This window comes from Amblyomma mixtum, chromosome 3, assembly GCF_055824585.1.
Source record: "Amblyomma mixtum isolate Tamu chromosome 3, ASM5582458v1, whole genome shotgun sequence".
Taxonomy (NCBI): Eukaryota; Metazoa; Arthropoda; class Arachnida; order Ixodida; family Ixodidae; genus Amblyomma; species Amblyomma mixtum.
The window spans coordinates 306,924,166-306,937,968 of record NC_143014.1 but is presented as its reverse complement, the minus strand read 5'-3'; the positions used below and the strand labels follow the sequence as shown (position 1 = coordinate 306,937,968).

At 46.3% G+C, this 13,803-nt stretch overlaps 1 pseudogene across 1 annotated transcript in view; it reads left to right on the top strand.

The window, feature by feature from the left end:
• Positions 1-11,747, top strand: part of LOC149355513 (FK506-binding protein 15-like) — a 51,854-nt pseudogene extending 40,107 nt beyond the window's left edge. The window contains exons 11-15 of the transcript XR_016291526.1: positions 228-331; positions 403-466; positions 1,423-1,676; positions 10,901-10,993; positions 11,612-11,747. The product of XR_016291526.1 is annotated as an FK506-binding protein 15-like (transcript). The remainder of the gene's footprint in view (positions 1-227; positions 332-402; positions 467-1,422; positions 1,677-10,900; positions 10,994-11,611) is intronic.
• The last annotated feature ends 2,056 nt before the right edge of the window (positions 11,748-13,803 follow it).

The following is a 13,803-nucleotide window of genomic DNA, read 5'->3' as shown; positions in this document are numbered from 1 at the left end:
TTGGCTAGTTGGCTTATTAGGAATAGGCAAAGCAGTGCAAAGAGCATGGACGACAGAGAGACAACACATGCACTGTCTGAAAGTCTTATTTGCGAGTGGAATATAATGTGATTTATTTGTAGTCTAGTGGAATTAAGCTACTGCTTATCAAAAAAAGTGACACTCTTCGTCATCGTGATGTCCCAACAAAGTGTAAGGTATTTATTCGTCTATATTTTTTCTTCCAGCTCGAAGCTTGCTAGTCTCTTTTCAGACAACGAAGCTGCAAAGGCTGGCAACAGTTCACTAACATACATGCCTCTGAAGCAACATTCAGTTGGTAAAGCCTCTGGTGAGTTGTGTCTACCGTGCATGTAACTGCAGAGTCACGACGTCATCGTACTGATCTTGTTTTTCTTGCAGATAAACAATCTTCGTTGGGTACCTTATCACTACTACACGCTGCTGCTGTTCAAGCATTTAAGTAGTGAGTCATTAAACCTCCGAATCACGTTGGTTAGCTGCACTCCCAGGATTGCAGTGCATCGCTGTAGCACCTTACTTTGAAAGTAACTAGAAATGCTGCGGAGATTTATGTGTGTGCCTCTAAACGCACCCTGCATGCAGATCGAGGCTGACAAGTGTTTTCGAAAATTTTTCCAGCTGTGCTTGATGGTAGTGCTATCTGAATGCTGTCTTGTGCATTAATATGGCATTCAGATACATTCGCAAGTCACTGCTGTTTTATTTACATCTCGACTTACGACAGTATTCACTTCTTATCTGCGGTGCACGAACTGTCATCTTCGTATGCACAGTTCAACCCCATGTGGATGGAATTAATCCAGAGCCCTCCGCTACGCCGGCTTTCCTCATGGCTTACGTGCAGATTCGTGACGTTGCGCTCCAGATACCACCCAAGCAACCACAGATATCCGTCGGACGTATGAGCTAGATCCGAACGTCCTTTGCCGAGATCGGACGTGCATCGGACGTACGAACACAATCTGATTTCGGATATCCGTATTCGTGCATCCGCTGGACGTACGGACAGTGTCCACTTTTGTATATCCGCATGAGAGACGAGGTGTACGTCCGAAGGATGTAAGGCCGAGTATTTTCCCAGGCCATGAGTATGGACGTTTTTTATTTCACAGAAAATTCGAGTCTTTCGTGTATGTATACTGTTTTATTTGCATCAGTTGGAGGGTTTGACGCGAAGACGTTTGTAAATTGGTACGATTCTACTCCTACCTGCAGTGCAAGAGCCGCCAACGAGCTAAATTTATCTAAGAGGAGAAGCAGGTGTTGCAGAATTTTGCAAGAACTCAATGACTAGTTTTATATTTTAAAACTTCTCCAAATTAGAGGAGTTGCGCGACTCTGGGCAGTGGCGGCAGTACAGGCGGAGCACGTCCTAAAAGGCTACCCTCTGTGTTACAGATCTGCCGATAGCCAGGAGAGAAGGTCGGAGACGACTTATCACCGGACTACGTGTATCCACCGCCAGTCATCACCACCTGCTGTCAGCCCTGTGCAGCTAAGTTGGAGCGTCATCGCAGCTTGAAGCACGTGACTTTCGAGCAGCGCAGCCCCGGACCGCTATAAAAGAAGGAACCAGCAGCGTTCTCGGCACTCTGGGCAGTGGCGGCAGTACAGGCGGAGCACGTCCTAAAAGGCTACCCTCTGTGTTACAGGTCTGTGGTCACATCATTTCTTGGAATCATTTGCGATTACCTTTGTTCACGTCTGCCGCCGCATTGCCCTTCTTTGTAGCGAAGAATGAGTGGAGATGAGGATGATTGCTGCTTTGAGTGTGGTTTGCCGATTGGTGACGATGCCTACATAACCTGCAAAGAATGTTCTCATTCCTATCACTCGGGAAACTGCGCTGGTATCTCTGAGAAAACTTTGAAATCAAAAGGTGAAGCAACTCAAAGGCAGTGGCGTTGTCCGCAATGCCGAGGAGCTAAACAAAAAACCGCAGCCGATAACATGAACATCGTTGCGATAGCCGAGCTGCAAGCCGACGTAAAGAGCATGAAAGACACAGTCAGTGCATTCGAGAAAAGCATGCAGTTGCTATCTGATAAGTATGACACAGTGTTGGCTAGAATGGCACAACAAGAAAAAGACATGAAGGTAGTCCAAGAGCGAGTTGAAACACTTGAAAAGAACGAGACCAGTGAAGAAATAAAAAGTATAAAGAAAGACGTCGATGAACTGGAATGGCAAAACAGAAAGCTGAATCTCGAGATTCATGGCATACAGAAGACAGAACACGAAGATGTTCGTCTTAAAGTTAACACACTTGCTGCCTCGCTTGGCCTTCCCGAACTGAAAGACAGTGATGTCGTTGCAATGCATCGTCTGCCCTCAAAAGCGGATAAAACCCCAGGGGTAATTGTTCGCTTCGCCCAGCAATCTCTGAGGGAACAGTGGTTTGAAAAACGCAAGCAACTAAAGGATGAGAATTCATCGACGTACATTCAGGCAAACCTAACCAAACAAACACGTTCACTACTGTGGCTGACGAAGCAATGGGCGAAAGAAAAAAACTTCAAATTTGTTTGGCACAGCAGCGGCAAAATTCTTGTCAGGCGTATCGAAGGAGACTCGGCTCTGGTTGTGAGGTCAAAGGACGATTTGACAGCTATTGCTTAGGAGACAAAAACTTCGGCAGACTGCGGTCTTTCTTTCATGTATACTCTTCCTAGCGACTTAAGTAAGCACCTCGGAAAAGAATATTTATCTGGAATCAAATTTATTCATATAAATGCACAATCAGCAAAAAATAAGCATGTACCATTACAAGTACTTTTTGGCCAGCTCGGCTTTCATTTTGATGTGATCATGCTCAGCGAAACATGGTATACAGACGAAGATGTTTTTACTCTGCCAGGCTACAACGTTTTCTGCCTAAATCGTCCAACGCGGCGTGGAGGCGGTGTATCATTATTAGTGAAAAACACATACAGATGCGACATTATCGAAGCCCTCACCCGTAGTGACACCGACTGTGAAGTACTCTCTGTTTATCTGAACGGTTATCTTGTCTCGGTAGTTTACCGTCCTCCAAGCTCTAGTATTCCTAACTTCCTCAAGCACCTGGAGTATATTTTTGAGTACAGCAGAAGTAATAAATTAAAAGTAGTCTGCGGCGGTGATATTAATATAGATATGCTCGTAGATTCATCAATGGCAAATGAAACAAAATGGCTTTTCGAAAGTTTCGGCCTAATGAACGCTATTAGTATACCTACGAGGGTAACTGCTGAATCTGCAACATTAATTGATATCTTTCTTACTAGCTCAACCATCGCAAATACAAAAGCTGGAGTATTGTCCTGTGATCTCAGTGACCACCTTCCAATATTCATGGCTATTCTGGATCACTGTGATGAATCTCAATCTCCAATGTTCGTGCAAAGTATTTCACCTCAAAAGCTCGAAAGTTTTCGGGTGGAAATATTAAACTTGTCCTGGAGTAACGTATTTAGCACGGATGATCCTAATGATTCCTTTGACAGATTTCTGTCACTATTCACAGCAATATACGCAAAGCATTTTCCGAAGAAAGAATACAAAAAGTCACGAAAAATTAGAAAGCCTTGGATTAATAAAGATCTTCTGAAGAAAATTAAAAATAAGTACTCTATGTACGCTAAATTTCTTACAGAGCGTGATCCTGAGCTATTAAAAGAATTCAAACAGTACCGTAATCGACTTAACAAGGAAATTAAGCGTGCCAGGACAGAATACTTTAATAATCTATTTATGACAGGTTCGGACTCAGCAGCAACATGGAAAAAGATAAATACACTCTTCGGAACCGGAAAGTCCCAAATTCCAGTCACTGAGCTAAATATTGATGGAAAAATTGTAACTGGAAGGGAACTGGCAAGTACTTTCAATGACTACTTAGTCAATCTGCCTTTTTCATTAGTCGTTGATGACAATGCACACTACGTGACTAATAAGTGTGCGCAATCAATTTTCTTAAACCCTGTAATAGAATCTGAGGTTCAAACAGTAATTTTGAAACTAAAAAACACTACTTCTCTTGATGTTTTTGATATCCAAGTTCGACCAGTGAAATTTGTCGCGGACATTATTGCCAGACCTTTAACTTATATCTTTAATCTTTGTTTTAATGCTGGCATTTTTCCTCGTGAGTTACAGATTTCTAGAGTCAATATCCTTTATAAGAAAGGTGATAAGAACAACCTAGACAACTACCGGCCTATTTCAATATTGCCTATTTTTTCAAAGGTTTTAGAGAGTCTTCTTCTTTCTCGCTTTGCGTCATTTACAGACAAACACAGTTTATTATCCGACTCGCAATTTGGATTTAGAAAACATCGCTCAACTGAACTTGCCCTATTAAATCAAAAAGAATACATTCTAGAAAATTTTGAACAAAATAACTTTGTGTTAGGAATATTTGTGGATTTCAGTAAGGCCTTTGATTCCTTAAATCGCAACTTACTTTTGAAAAAGTTAGAATTGTATGGTGTACGTGGTGTCGCACTTAATATGATGGAGTCTTACTTTGAGAACCGTAAACAGTATGTATCTGTCGTGTCCGGTCGCTGTGTTGAATGCAGCGAAAGACGCACACGGTACTTTAAGACTTCGTTTATTTAAAGCCGATGAGGGTGCGACCAGCGTCGACCGAGGCAGGAGCCGAACTGGCCGCCCGAAGAAAGGAGGGAGCGGAGAAGCGTCCACGGGAGGGAGTGGCTTCCCAGAACAGGAGGAGGGTGCGGGGGCGCACCATGGGGGGGCATCTGGCGACAGCGTGCGACGAAGGGCAAGTCGTCGTTAGGAGGAGGATGCGAGTGGTCGTTAGGAGGGGAATGCGAGTGGTCGTTAGGAGGAGGACGCGGGGGCGCACACACACAAAAGCAATAAGGGGACACAACACTTCCTTCCCCCTTAGAAAGTTGCCTGGTATCGTGCAGGGGGTCGGCGCTCACGCGTGGAGGCGCGCTGGCTTTGTGCGCTCGGGGGAGAAACACTTGTAGGCTGGCTGTTGTTCGCTGTGTCTCCTAGGTCTGTCCTGGGCGAAGTCTCTTCTTCCGGGAAGAGGCGCCAGGCTATGTGGGAAGATGGTGCACGTGTTCTCTCCGCTGGCGGACAGCTCTCAGACGGCGTCGTAAATCTACGCAGCTGGTTGAGATGTCGGCGTGCTACTGTGCCATGTATGTTGACGAGCCAAGAGCGCAGGCCTATGCGTCTGACAACTGTAGCTTCCTCCCAGCGTGGCTTTTTCAGAAACTGTCGGGCGAGGACGCGCTGCCCCTCATTAAGCGTGCCGCAGCGCGGAATTGCTTTTTCTTCCCGGAACGTCTCTGCTTTTGGCTCGGGGAGGATGGCTGTGAGCTGGGTTCGCATTTCACGCTCGAACATCATTTTCGAGGGGGTCTCGCCTGTTGTGCTCTGAACCGTCGTGTGCTGCTTGAAGAGAAAGCGCGCAAGGCGGCGCTGCAGCGAGCCTGTCTGATCTCTTTCAAGGGCGCGTTTTAGCTCGGCTACGTAGCGCTCGGCTTGTCCGTTTGTCGCTGGGTGGTAGGGGGCCGATGTAACTGATGAGATCCCGTTGTCGCGATAAAACTTGAGGATCTCCGCAGACACAAACGGTGTTCCGTTGTCCGACACTACCTTGCGCGGCAGGCCGAACGTTGCAAATAGTGATCGGAGGTTGTCAATGACTGCTGCCGAAGTCGTCTGTCCCATTTGCCTTATCTCAAGCCACTTTGTGTAGGCATCTACGACCACAAGGAAAGTGCAGCCCTCAATTGGTCCTGCAAAATCAATGTGCAGTGTGTGCCATGGTGTGTCTGGCTTTTCCCATTCTGGGACAGGAGCTTTCGGCGGGGCGCTCCGGCTGCTCTGGCAAGGCTTGCATTCTCGCACCACTGTTTCGATGTCGTTGTCAATGCCAGGCCACCACATGTAGCTTCTGGCACACTTTTTCATTGCAACGATGCCCCGATGTCCGGCGTGGATGAGAGACATAGCTTGTGCGCGTAGTTCTCTCGGCATCACAACTCGGGACCCAAATATGATGCAGCCGCGATGGGTGCTCAACTCTGTAGCTCGCCTGCGGTAAGCGTCGAAGTTGTCCCCTTTGAGTTTATGCACGTTGCCTTGTTGAACAGCTGTGTAAACTAGCCGGAGAGCTGCGCACTTCTGCGTAGATGCTGCAACTGTGCCTGCTGTAAGCGGAGGTTCTGGCAGTGCTTCGAACATCAGAACGTCTCCTGGTGGAAATGGTTCGTCAACAGTTGCGTCTAGTGGCAGACGGCTTAGCGCATCGGCGTTTTGATGTTTACTCCCATTGCGGTAGACCAGAGCGTAGTCGTACGCTGAGAGTTTGATGCACCAACGTGTCATTCGCGGAGACAAAGTTGGTGGCATAGGCCTTTGTGGTCCCAGAATGCCCAATAGTGGTCGGTGATCGGTTATAAAGGTCACCTTCCGGCCGGCAATGTACTGGTGAAAATGTGTCGCCGCGTAGACGATGGCTAGCCCTTCTTTGTCAAGTTGCGCGTAGTTGCGTTCTGCTTGCGACAACGTACGTGAGGCGAAGGCGATGGGAGCTTCCCTTCCTTGCTCGTCAGTTTGCGATAGAACCGCGCCGACTCCGTACGGTGATGCGTCGCAAGCCAAAAGCAGAGGCTTCCTTTCGTCGTAGTGGCGGAGGACTGTACATCTTCGAATCAGGTCTTTCAGGGCATCGAATGACTGCTGATGGCGTGGCGACCATGTCCATGTCACATCTTTCCGAAGGAGTTGGTATAAGTCGTTGGCCACGGTAGCTCTTTGTTCCAAGAACCGGTCGTAGAACGTCAAGAGTCCGAGAAAAGCCTGTAGCTCCTGCTTGTTTGTTGGAGCTCGTGCTTCTGTGATCGCTCGCACTTTGTCCTCGGTAGGGTGAATGCCTTCCGCATCAATTCGGTGTCCCAGAAATTGCACCTCTGGCACCGCAAAACAGCACTTCGATTTGCTTATGCACAAATTAGCGTTTGCTAGCCTTTCGAGAACGAGCTCTAGGCGCACTGCATGCTCTTCAGTGGAAGTGCCACTGATGATGACATCGTCAAGGTAGACACAAACTCCTGGGATGCCTTGAAGCACTGTCTCCATGAATTTTTGAAATATGGCCGGGGCTGCAGCTACGCCAAAAGGCAGTCGCTTGACTTTGTACAAGCCTTTCAGTGTGTTAATTGCCAATAATTCAGCAGTTGACTCGCTCACCTTCAGCTGCTGATACGCCTGGGTGAGGTCCAATGTGCTGAAGACTCTTGCGCCACGCAGTACACTGAATACTTCTTCAGGTGTCGGTAGCGGGTAAGAGGACGCTTTAGTCGCAAGATTGACGGTGCTCCGGTAGTCTCCGCAGAGGCGTATGGTTCCGTTCTTCTTGCGAACTACGACAAGTGGTGTGGCCCATTCTGAATGCTGCGTCGGCTCGATGACACCTTGCTGCTCCAGTTTGTCCAACTCTTTTTCAACTGAATCTCGGAGAGCAAACGGCACCGGCCTGGCCTTAAGAAATTTGGGTTGCGCGTTGTCCAACAACTCCAGTGTGACTGGGGGCCCTTCGTTTCCTGGAATCTCTTCCGAGAATACTCTTTCGTATTTCTCTTGCAGTTGCTCAACCATGTTCTGGCTCGGCGTCTGGTGTATGCCGCATATCATCACGCCTAGTGGAGAAAACCAGTTTCTCCCTAGAAGGCTTGATCCTGTGCCCTTCACAACAAGCAGAGGTAGCGTATGGGTCTGGCCGTTGTAGTTAACCTGCACGTTGGCAGAGCCCAATAGTGGCAGATTCTGTCCTGACCACGTTCGCAGGTGCGTGTCGTCTTGTTGCAGGGCGGGTGCGTCAGATGGCCATGAAGTTCGGAACGTGTCCTCACTGATCAGAGTACAGGCTGCGCCGGAGTCCACCTCGAACTTAATCAGCTGGTGATGTACGCTTACTTCTGTAAAAATCTTCGGTCGCGTGCCGAGATTCATGGTGTTCAGGTCGTACAACACAGATGGTGTTGCTGATGTTGTTCCATGGAGATCAGATAGCGGCGTATTCTCTGAGGCGTTGACGCTGTGATTAGGCTGGGAAGGTGACTTTATCTTGGCAAGTCTCCGTTTCGTAATGCATGCTCTTTCGATATGCCCTCGCTTGTGGCAAAAATTACACGTGGCTGACTGGAATCGACATCCCTGGGGGTTGTGTTGGTCGTCACACCGCCAGCAGCGTTGTGCCTTTTTGACCGATTTTACGACAACAGAAGGCTTGCGCACCTGGTTGCTTGTCTGGTGTACCGGCTCGGTGTTCCGGCGAATCCCTCTCTGCTGGTGACCGGCGCTCTCCGCTCGAACGGCGATGTCGTGAGCTTTGCTGAATGTGAGGTCCTTCTCAGCGAACAGGCGCTGCTGCAGTGACTCGTCACTCAGTCCGCACACAAATCTGTCGCGTAACATCACGTCCAAGGGAAGCATGGTGGTGTTAGCAGAAGAAGCTGCGTCTCCCTCCTGCCCGGTAGCTGTTGTCGACAGCGTTCCAAAATTGCAGTCGGCAGCGAGCTTCTTGAGCGCGGCTACGTAGGCACTCACAGTTTCTCCTCCCAGTTGATCTCGTCGTTGGAAGCGAGCCCGGCTGTAGACCTCGGATGGCCTTGGGTCGTAGTGCTTTTGCAGCGCTTTTACGATGTCGTCGTAAGACACTGCCGCTGGTGTGCTTGGCTGAATAAGGGCGCAGACAGTATCGTAGGTCTGCTCCCCGCACAGCGTCAGCAGGTTGGCCCTCTTCAAGGCTGGGTCTGTGATGTTGTTAGCTTCAAAGTAGAACTGAAGGCGTCCAACCCACGATGACCACGATGAGCCGTTGAATTCTGGTATCTGATTGGGAAACCCTCGCGTAGCCATGGCTTGTCAATAGCGTTGCGTAGCGCGGGTCGAATCCACTTTCTCGTCGCCACTGTCGTGTCCGGTCGCTGTGTTGAATGCAGCGAAAGACGCACACGGTACTTTAAGACTTCGTTTATTTAAAGCCGATGAGGGTGCGACCAGCGTCGACCGAGGCAGGAGCCGAACTGGCCGCCCGAAGAAAGGAGGGAGCGGAGAAGCGTCCACGGGAGGGAGTGGCTTCCCAGAACAGGAGGAGGGTGCGGGGGCGCACCATGGGGGGGGGCATCTGGCGACAGCGTGCGACGAAGGGCAAGTCGTCGTTAGGAGGAGGATGCGAGTGGTCGTTAGGAGGGGAATGCGAGTGGTCGTTAGGAGGAGGACGCGGGGGCGCACACACACAAAAGCAATAAGGGGACACAACAGTATCTCTAAATAACTGGGTTTCATCGACTAAAACAACATCATTCGGTGTACCACAAGGCAGTATTTTGGGGCCTTTTCTTTTTAACATTTTCATAAATGATATCACACAAATTGATCAGTCTGTAAGGTATATAATCTACGCTGATGATACCAGCGTATTTATTGCAGATAGTGATATTGACTCTCTTTTCCACTGTGGCAACCAAGTTTTATCTAAGTTAACTGATTGGTCTTTTAGTAATGGACTAACCATTAATATTAAGAAAACAAAAGCTGTAGTTTTCAGATCAAAAGGTAAGAAACTGGAACAAGGCCGTTATCTCTCCTTGAATGGAAAACCCATAGATATCGTGAGTAACTTCAAAACTCTAGGAATTATATTTTCCGAGCACATGCTGTGGGACTTGCAATTCGACTTCATAACAACTAAACTAGCTCGCACCACAGGTTTGCTTTATCGCCATCGCGACGTACTTCCATTTAACGTCAGACTTTTGCTATACCACACACTTTTCATGTCCACTGTACGTTACTGTTTTCTCGTGTGGGGAAATAGTACATGTAAAAATATTGCTAAACTTGGTCGCGTTCAAAAGAAAATTGTAAGAATTATAACAAACTCACCTCCAATATGTTCATCTATTGCACTTCTTAAAGAACTTAACTTAGTAAACATGGAACACTATTATGATTTCTGTTTATGCAAGGCCCTAGTGAAAGATAAGAAACAAAGTAACTTCCTCTTGCAGTTAGCAAACATAGGTCACAACATTCACCCATATCACACAAGGCACACAGAACTCTGGGAAGTTCCCTCATCCCGAACAAACTATGGAATGCAAATGTTGGGTAATGTAATTCCAAGACTGTTAAATAATCTTAATCAAGGCCATACAATGCATGAACATATTAGAAACCTTGACGTCTTGTACAGTTGATTTTATTTATGGTATATGAATTATGATGAATGCAGCTAATATGTATATGTGTGTGTGAAAGTGGTGTGTATTATGTCGACATTTTTTTTTACACGGCAATGGAAAATTGTCACTCTCTGGTTTGTCAAATTTGCATGTTATTACAGTATTTATAGAGTTGTCATGTGTTTTGGTAATAATTGTTATCTAATTACTCTAATGGCTTTACAAAATATGTAATTCCTGATGTTTCGCGCATGTACTGTGTCTGCCCTTGTCCATATGTAATAGGGGGTGCGAGCTTGTCAAGCTGCCCGTAAGGCAGCTTTTTTCTCTCGCCCCCTCATGTCCTTTCAGTACATGAAATAAATGAAATATGAAATATGAATATGTCCACTGTTTTGCTAGCTAAACTTGCCATTGAAACCATTCGTAAGCATCAAAACCAATGATCAAAACTCCCGTGCATTCTGCTATCACCATCATCATAGATGTCAGTTCGCGGTCAGACCAATCCAATCCATCAGTATGGCTCCGTAGCGCTGTTGTTGATATGTCGCGTAGTGTTGTCGCGCAGATCTTTATAGCTCTGTTATTATAAAATGTGGCTTTGTTCGGTCTGTGGACGAAAATTGTATGTAACTTAAGCAATTCGAAAGATGCAGGAAGCACCTGAAGCTCTTCTGGAACACCGGAATCCTGTACTGCGTCAACCTTGGTGTAAAGAAGGCTTAGTGCACATGTGATTGCCTACGAAGGTATGTATCCAGTACACTTCTTGGAACTTTGCTTCTAGGACAATGCAGCATGCTCATATAACATTCGTTCACAGGACAGTGGGAGCAGTAAGCGCGAGGAGATGGCTTCCCCAAGTGTGTGCTGTTCTCACACTTTCGGGAGCCTACATCACACAGCTGCGGAAGCCCTCAACTCGTGCAACTAATTCCCACTCCTCTTCAAAGTTGCGGGACGGAGTGTTTTCGCATCTTATTAATTTATAAGGCATCGCTATGTTCACTGTGCCTATATAAAGAGTGACAACACGCAAAAGGCAGACCATAGGAAGCAGTGATGTCGCAGTGGTTCGCAACGGAAGCTTTGCGGCTTTCTGTGCACAGTCGCGTACAGTGCTGCGCAGGTTAGTGCCCTAAGGCCCATGAAAATAAATAAAGAACAGATACATTGTCAAATATGGTGTGGAAAAGTGAGAGCTGTTATCGCCTTATACGTATTGAGGTGTTTGTTAAAGTGCATTGTCTGTTATACTTGCAGCATTAAACACTTCTATTAATTGGTTCCAATGTTTTTACTTTGGCTACTGCATTGTGCCCTTTGTTTCACATGACTGATGTTTGCCGCGTTCTTTTTTATTTCAGAAATCCTGTGGGTGGGAAGATTACGGATGTGTCCCAAGCTTGCCACATTTGAAGAGTCACTTTTAAAAAATTTTCTGAATGTAACCCATTGCTCTGCTGATGTATCATCAACCACAATAAAATATGCGTGCTATGCATCAAATTGTTTTTGATTTTATTGCATTGCGCGGGGTGAAAAAAGCACGCATGCACCATATATGAGAATATTCGAGAAAGATCCGCCAATGGACATACTCAACTGGACGTCCATCGGCGGGCGAACCGTATACCTTTGGCCACCTTTCGGACGGCCGACGGACGTCTACCGGCTCTTTGCGGATGTTCAGCGGACGTACAGAACATCCGAAATAGACCTCTGTCGGCCGTCCGAAGGATATCGGTGGTTGCTTGGGATTGTCGGTCACAAGTAAAGTGTGCTACTATGCAGTGACATTACACGCTAGTATTTCATCAAGTAGCAAAAAGTGGTGCGTACAGCTGCAGCTCTGCACATTAAACATGAAACACAGCATTGAAATGATGCACAACACCGTGAAACTTGTACTGCAGCCACTGGATACTCCTAAACTTCTAGAAGTCTGAAAAGCTACGGTAATATATATTATGCACAATACTAGATCTGTGGATATGTGAAACATGCTATGTTGCCATGCTACAAAGGGTGGAGTTATGGAGGGGGGCAGTCACATTTTAAACATGTATTTCTTGGTCTTTTTTTATTGAGAAAAAGATGTTCACAATGGTTATCCTGTGTAAAATTTCAGATAAATCTTCCCCTGCAGTCTACTATATGCACTTTGGCCCTCTCCGTTTCTGTCACTTGTGTGAGGGGCTCTTGGAGTTGTGAATCAAAAGTCATTGCTGGCACGGCCACCATTACAACACATTATGATGTTACATTTTGCATTCAGGGTCAAGAACTTTTTAGTATACTTGCCCATCCTCACTGCTGTATGCGAGAAAGCATTCCTTGCATCACCAGGCGCACGAAAACATGCTATGAAGATAAGTATAGTATTTAAGACCAACAACAAAGTACTGCAGAATTTTTCTTACCCTCGATCACTTCTGCAGGAGAAGGCACTGTTGACACAGCCAGCTTCCCAAACATATGCAATGGAAGCAGATTGCAACATTCAGCAACAAGAGCTGCATTAAAAGGCAGGTTGAACACTAAGGTGGGGTGTGACCACGCATGGCAGCATTGTTCACGACTCAGCCGAAAGCAGACAAGTGCTCGCTCATTCAGCATAAAACAGGTTTGTGCTATCCACCAGAGTGCAATTAAAGTGTGGCCAGTATTTGGAACACTTTTATGCGAGCATAGCATGCAAACAACCCAATATCAATAACCTTGCTCAGAGATCTCATGCATGAACCTCTAAACTCATTCTAGCAAAGAAGGATTTTTTTTACAACCTCATGAGCACATTTGACTGCTGTCCACTCAAAAATCATTATGCTCTCAAATAGACAGTGTTGCACAGTACTATTCAAATATAAGCCTCGTGCCAGCAAGTTGGACATGAAAGGCCTCCAGGGTTGCCATATACTAAAACATTTCAGGAAGCTTAAGTTTAAAGGCAGTACTTTACACTGCATTAAGGTAGGACAGTTTGTTCGGAAGCTTCATGAAATACACTGTGAGATCCAAGACACACAGCATTAAAAAAAAAAGAAAGTGCTTTCAGGCAATCGGTATGTGAAATCTCTTAATTTTATAACGTTCCCCAAAGCTCTTAAAAAATTTGATAAAATATTTTTGCAGAAATGACTCAAAAAACCTGAGCTACCGGTGACTATTGCATGCAATACTCAGTAAAGAATGCAGGGGCTCGTTCGGTCGAATCTGAAATTTAGCGTTGATTTTGTATGCGATTGTTGTTGCGTATACCTTTATGCACTCGCTGTAGTTTCTACCGGCATCTTGGTTATACCTGCGATTAATTCGATGTCGACTTAACGTATTCATTGATCACACGTGCCCTTAGGTTAGTCTAAACTCAAGGTAGACACGTGCGCCAAGGCAGATGAGTAAATTTTTATTCTTTTCACAACACAGCCACTACCAGTGGCGTAGGCAGAAATATTTTTCAGGGAGTGTTATACGCCGCCGGTAAAAAGAAAAAGAAAGATGCCCTGCGCTTAAACAATACCTTAGAAATTTTTGTTCTTTAATAAAGGCAAGGGGT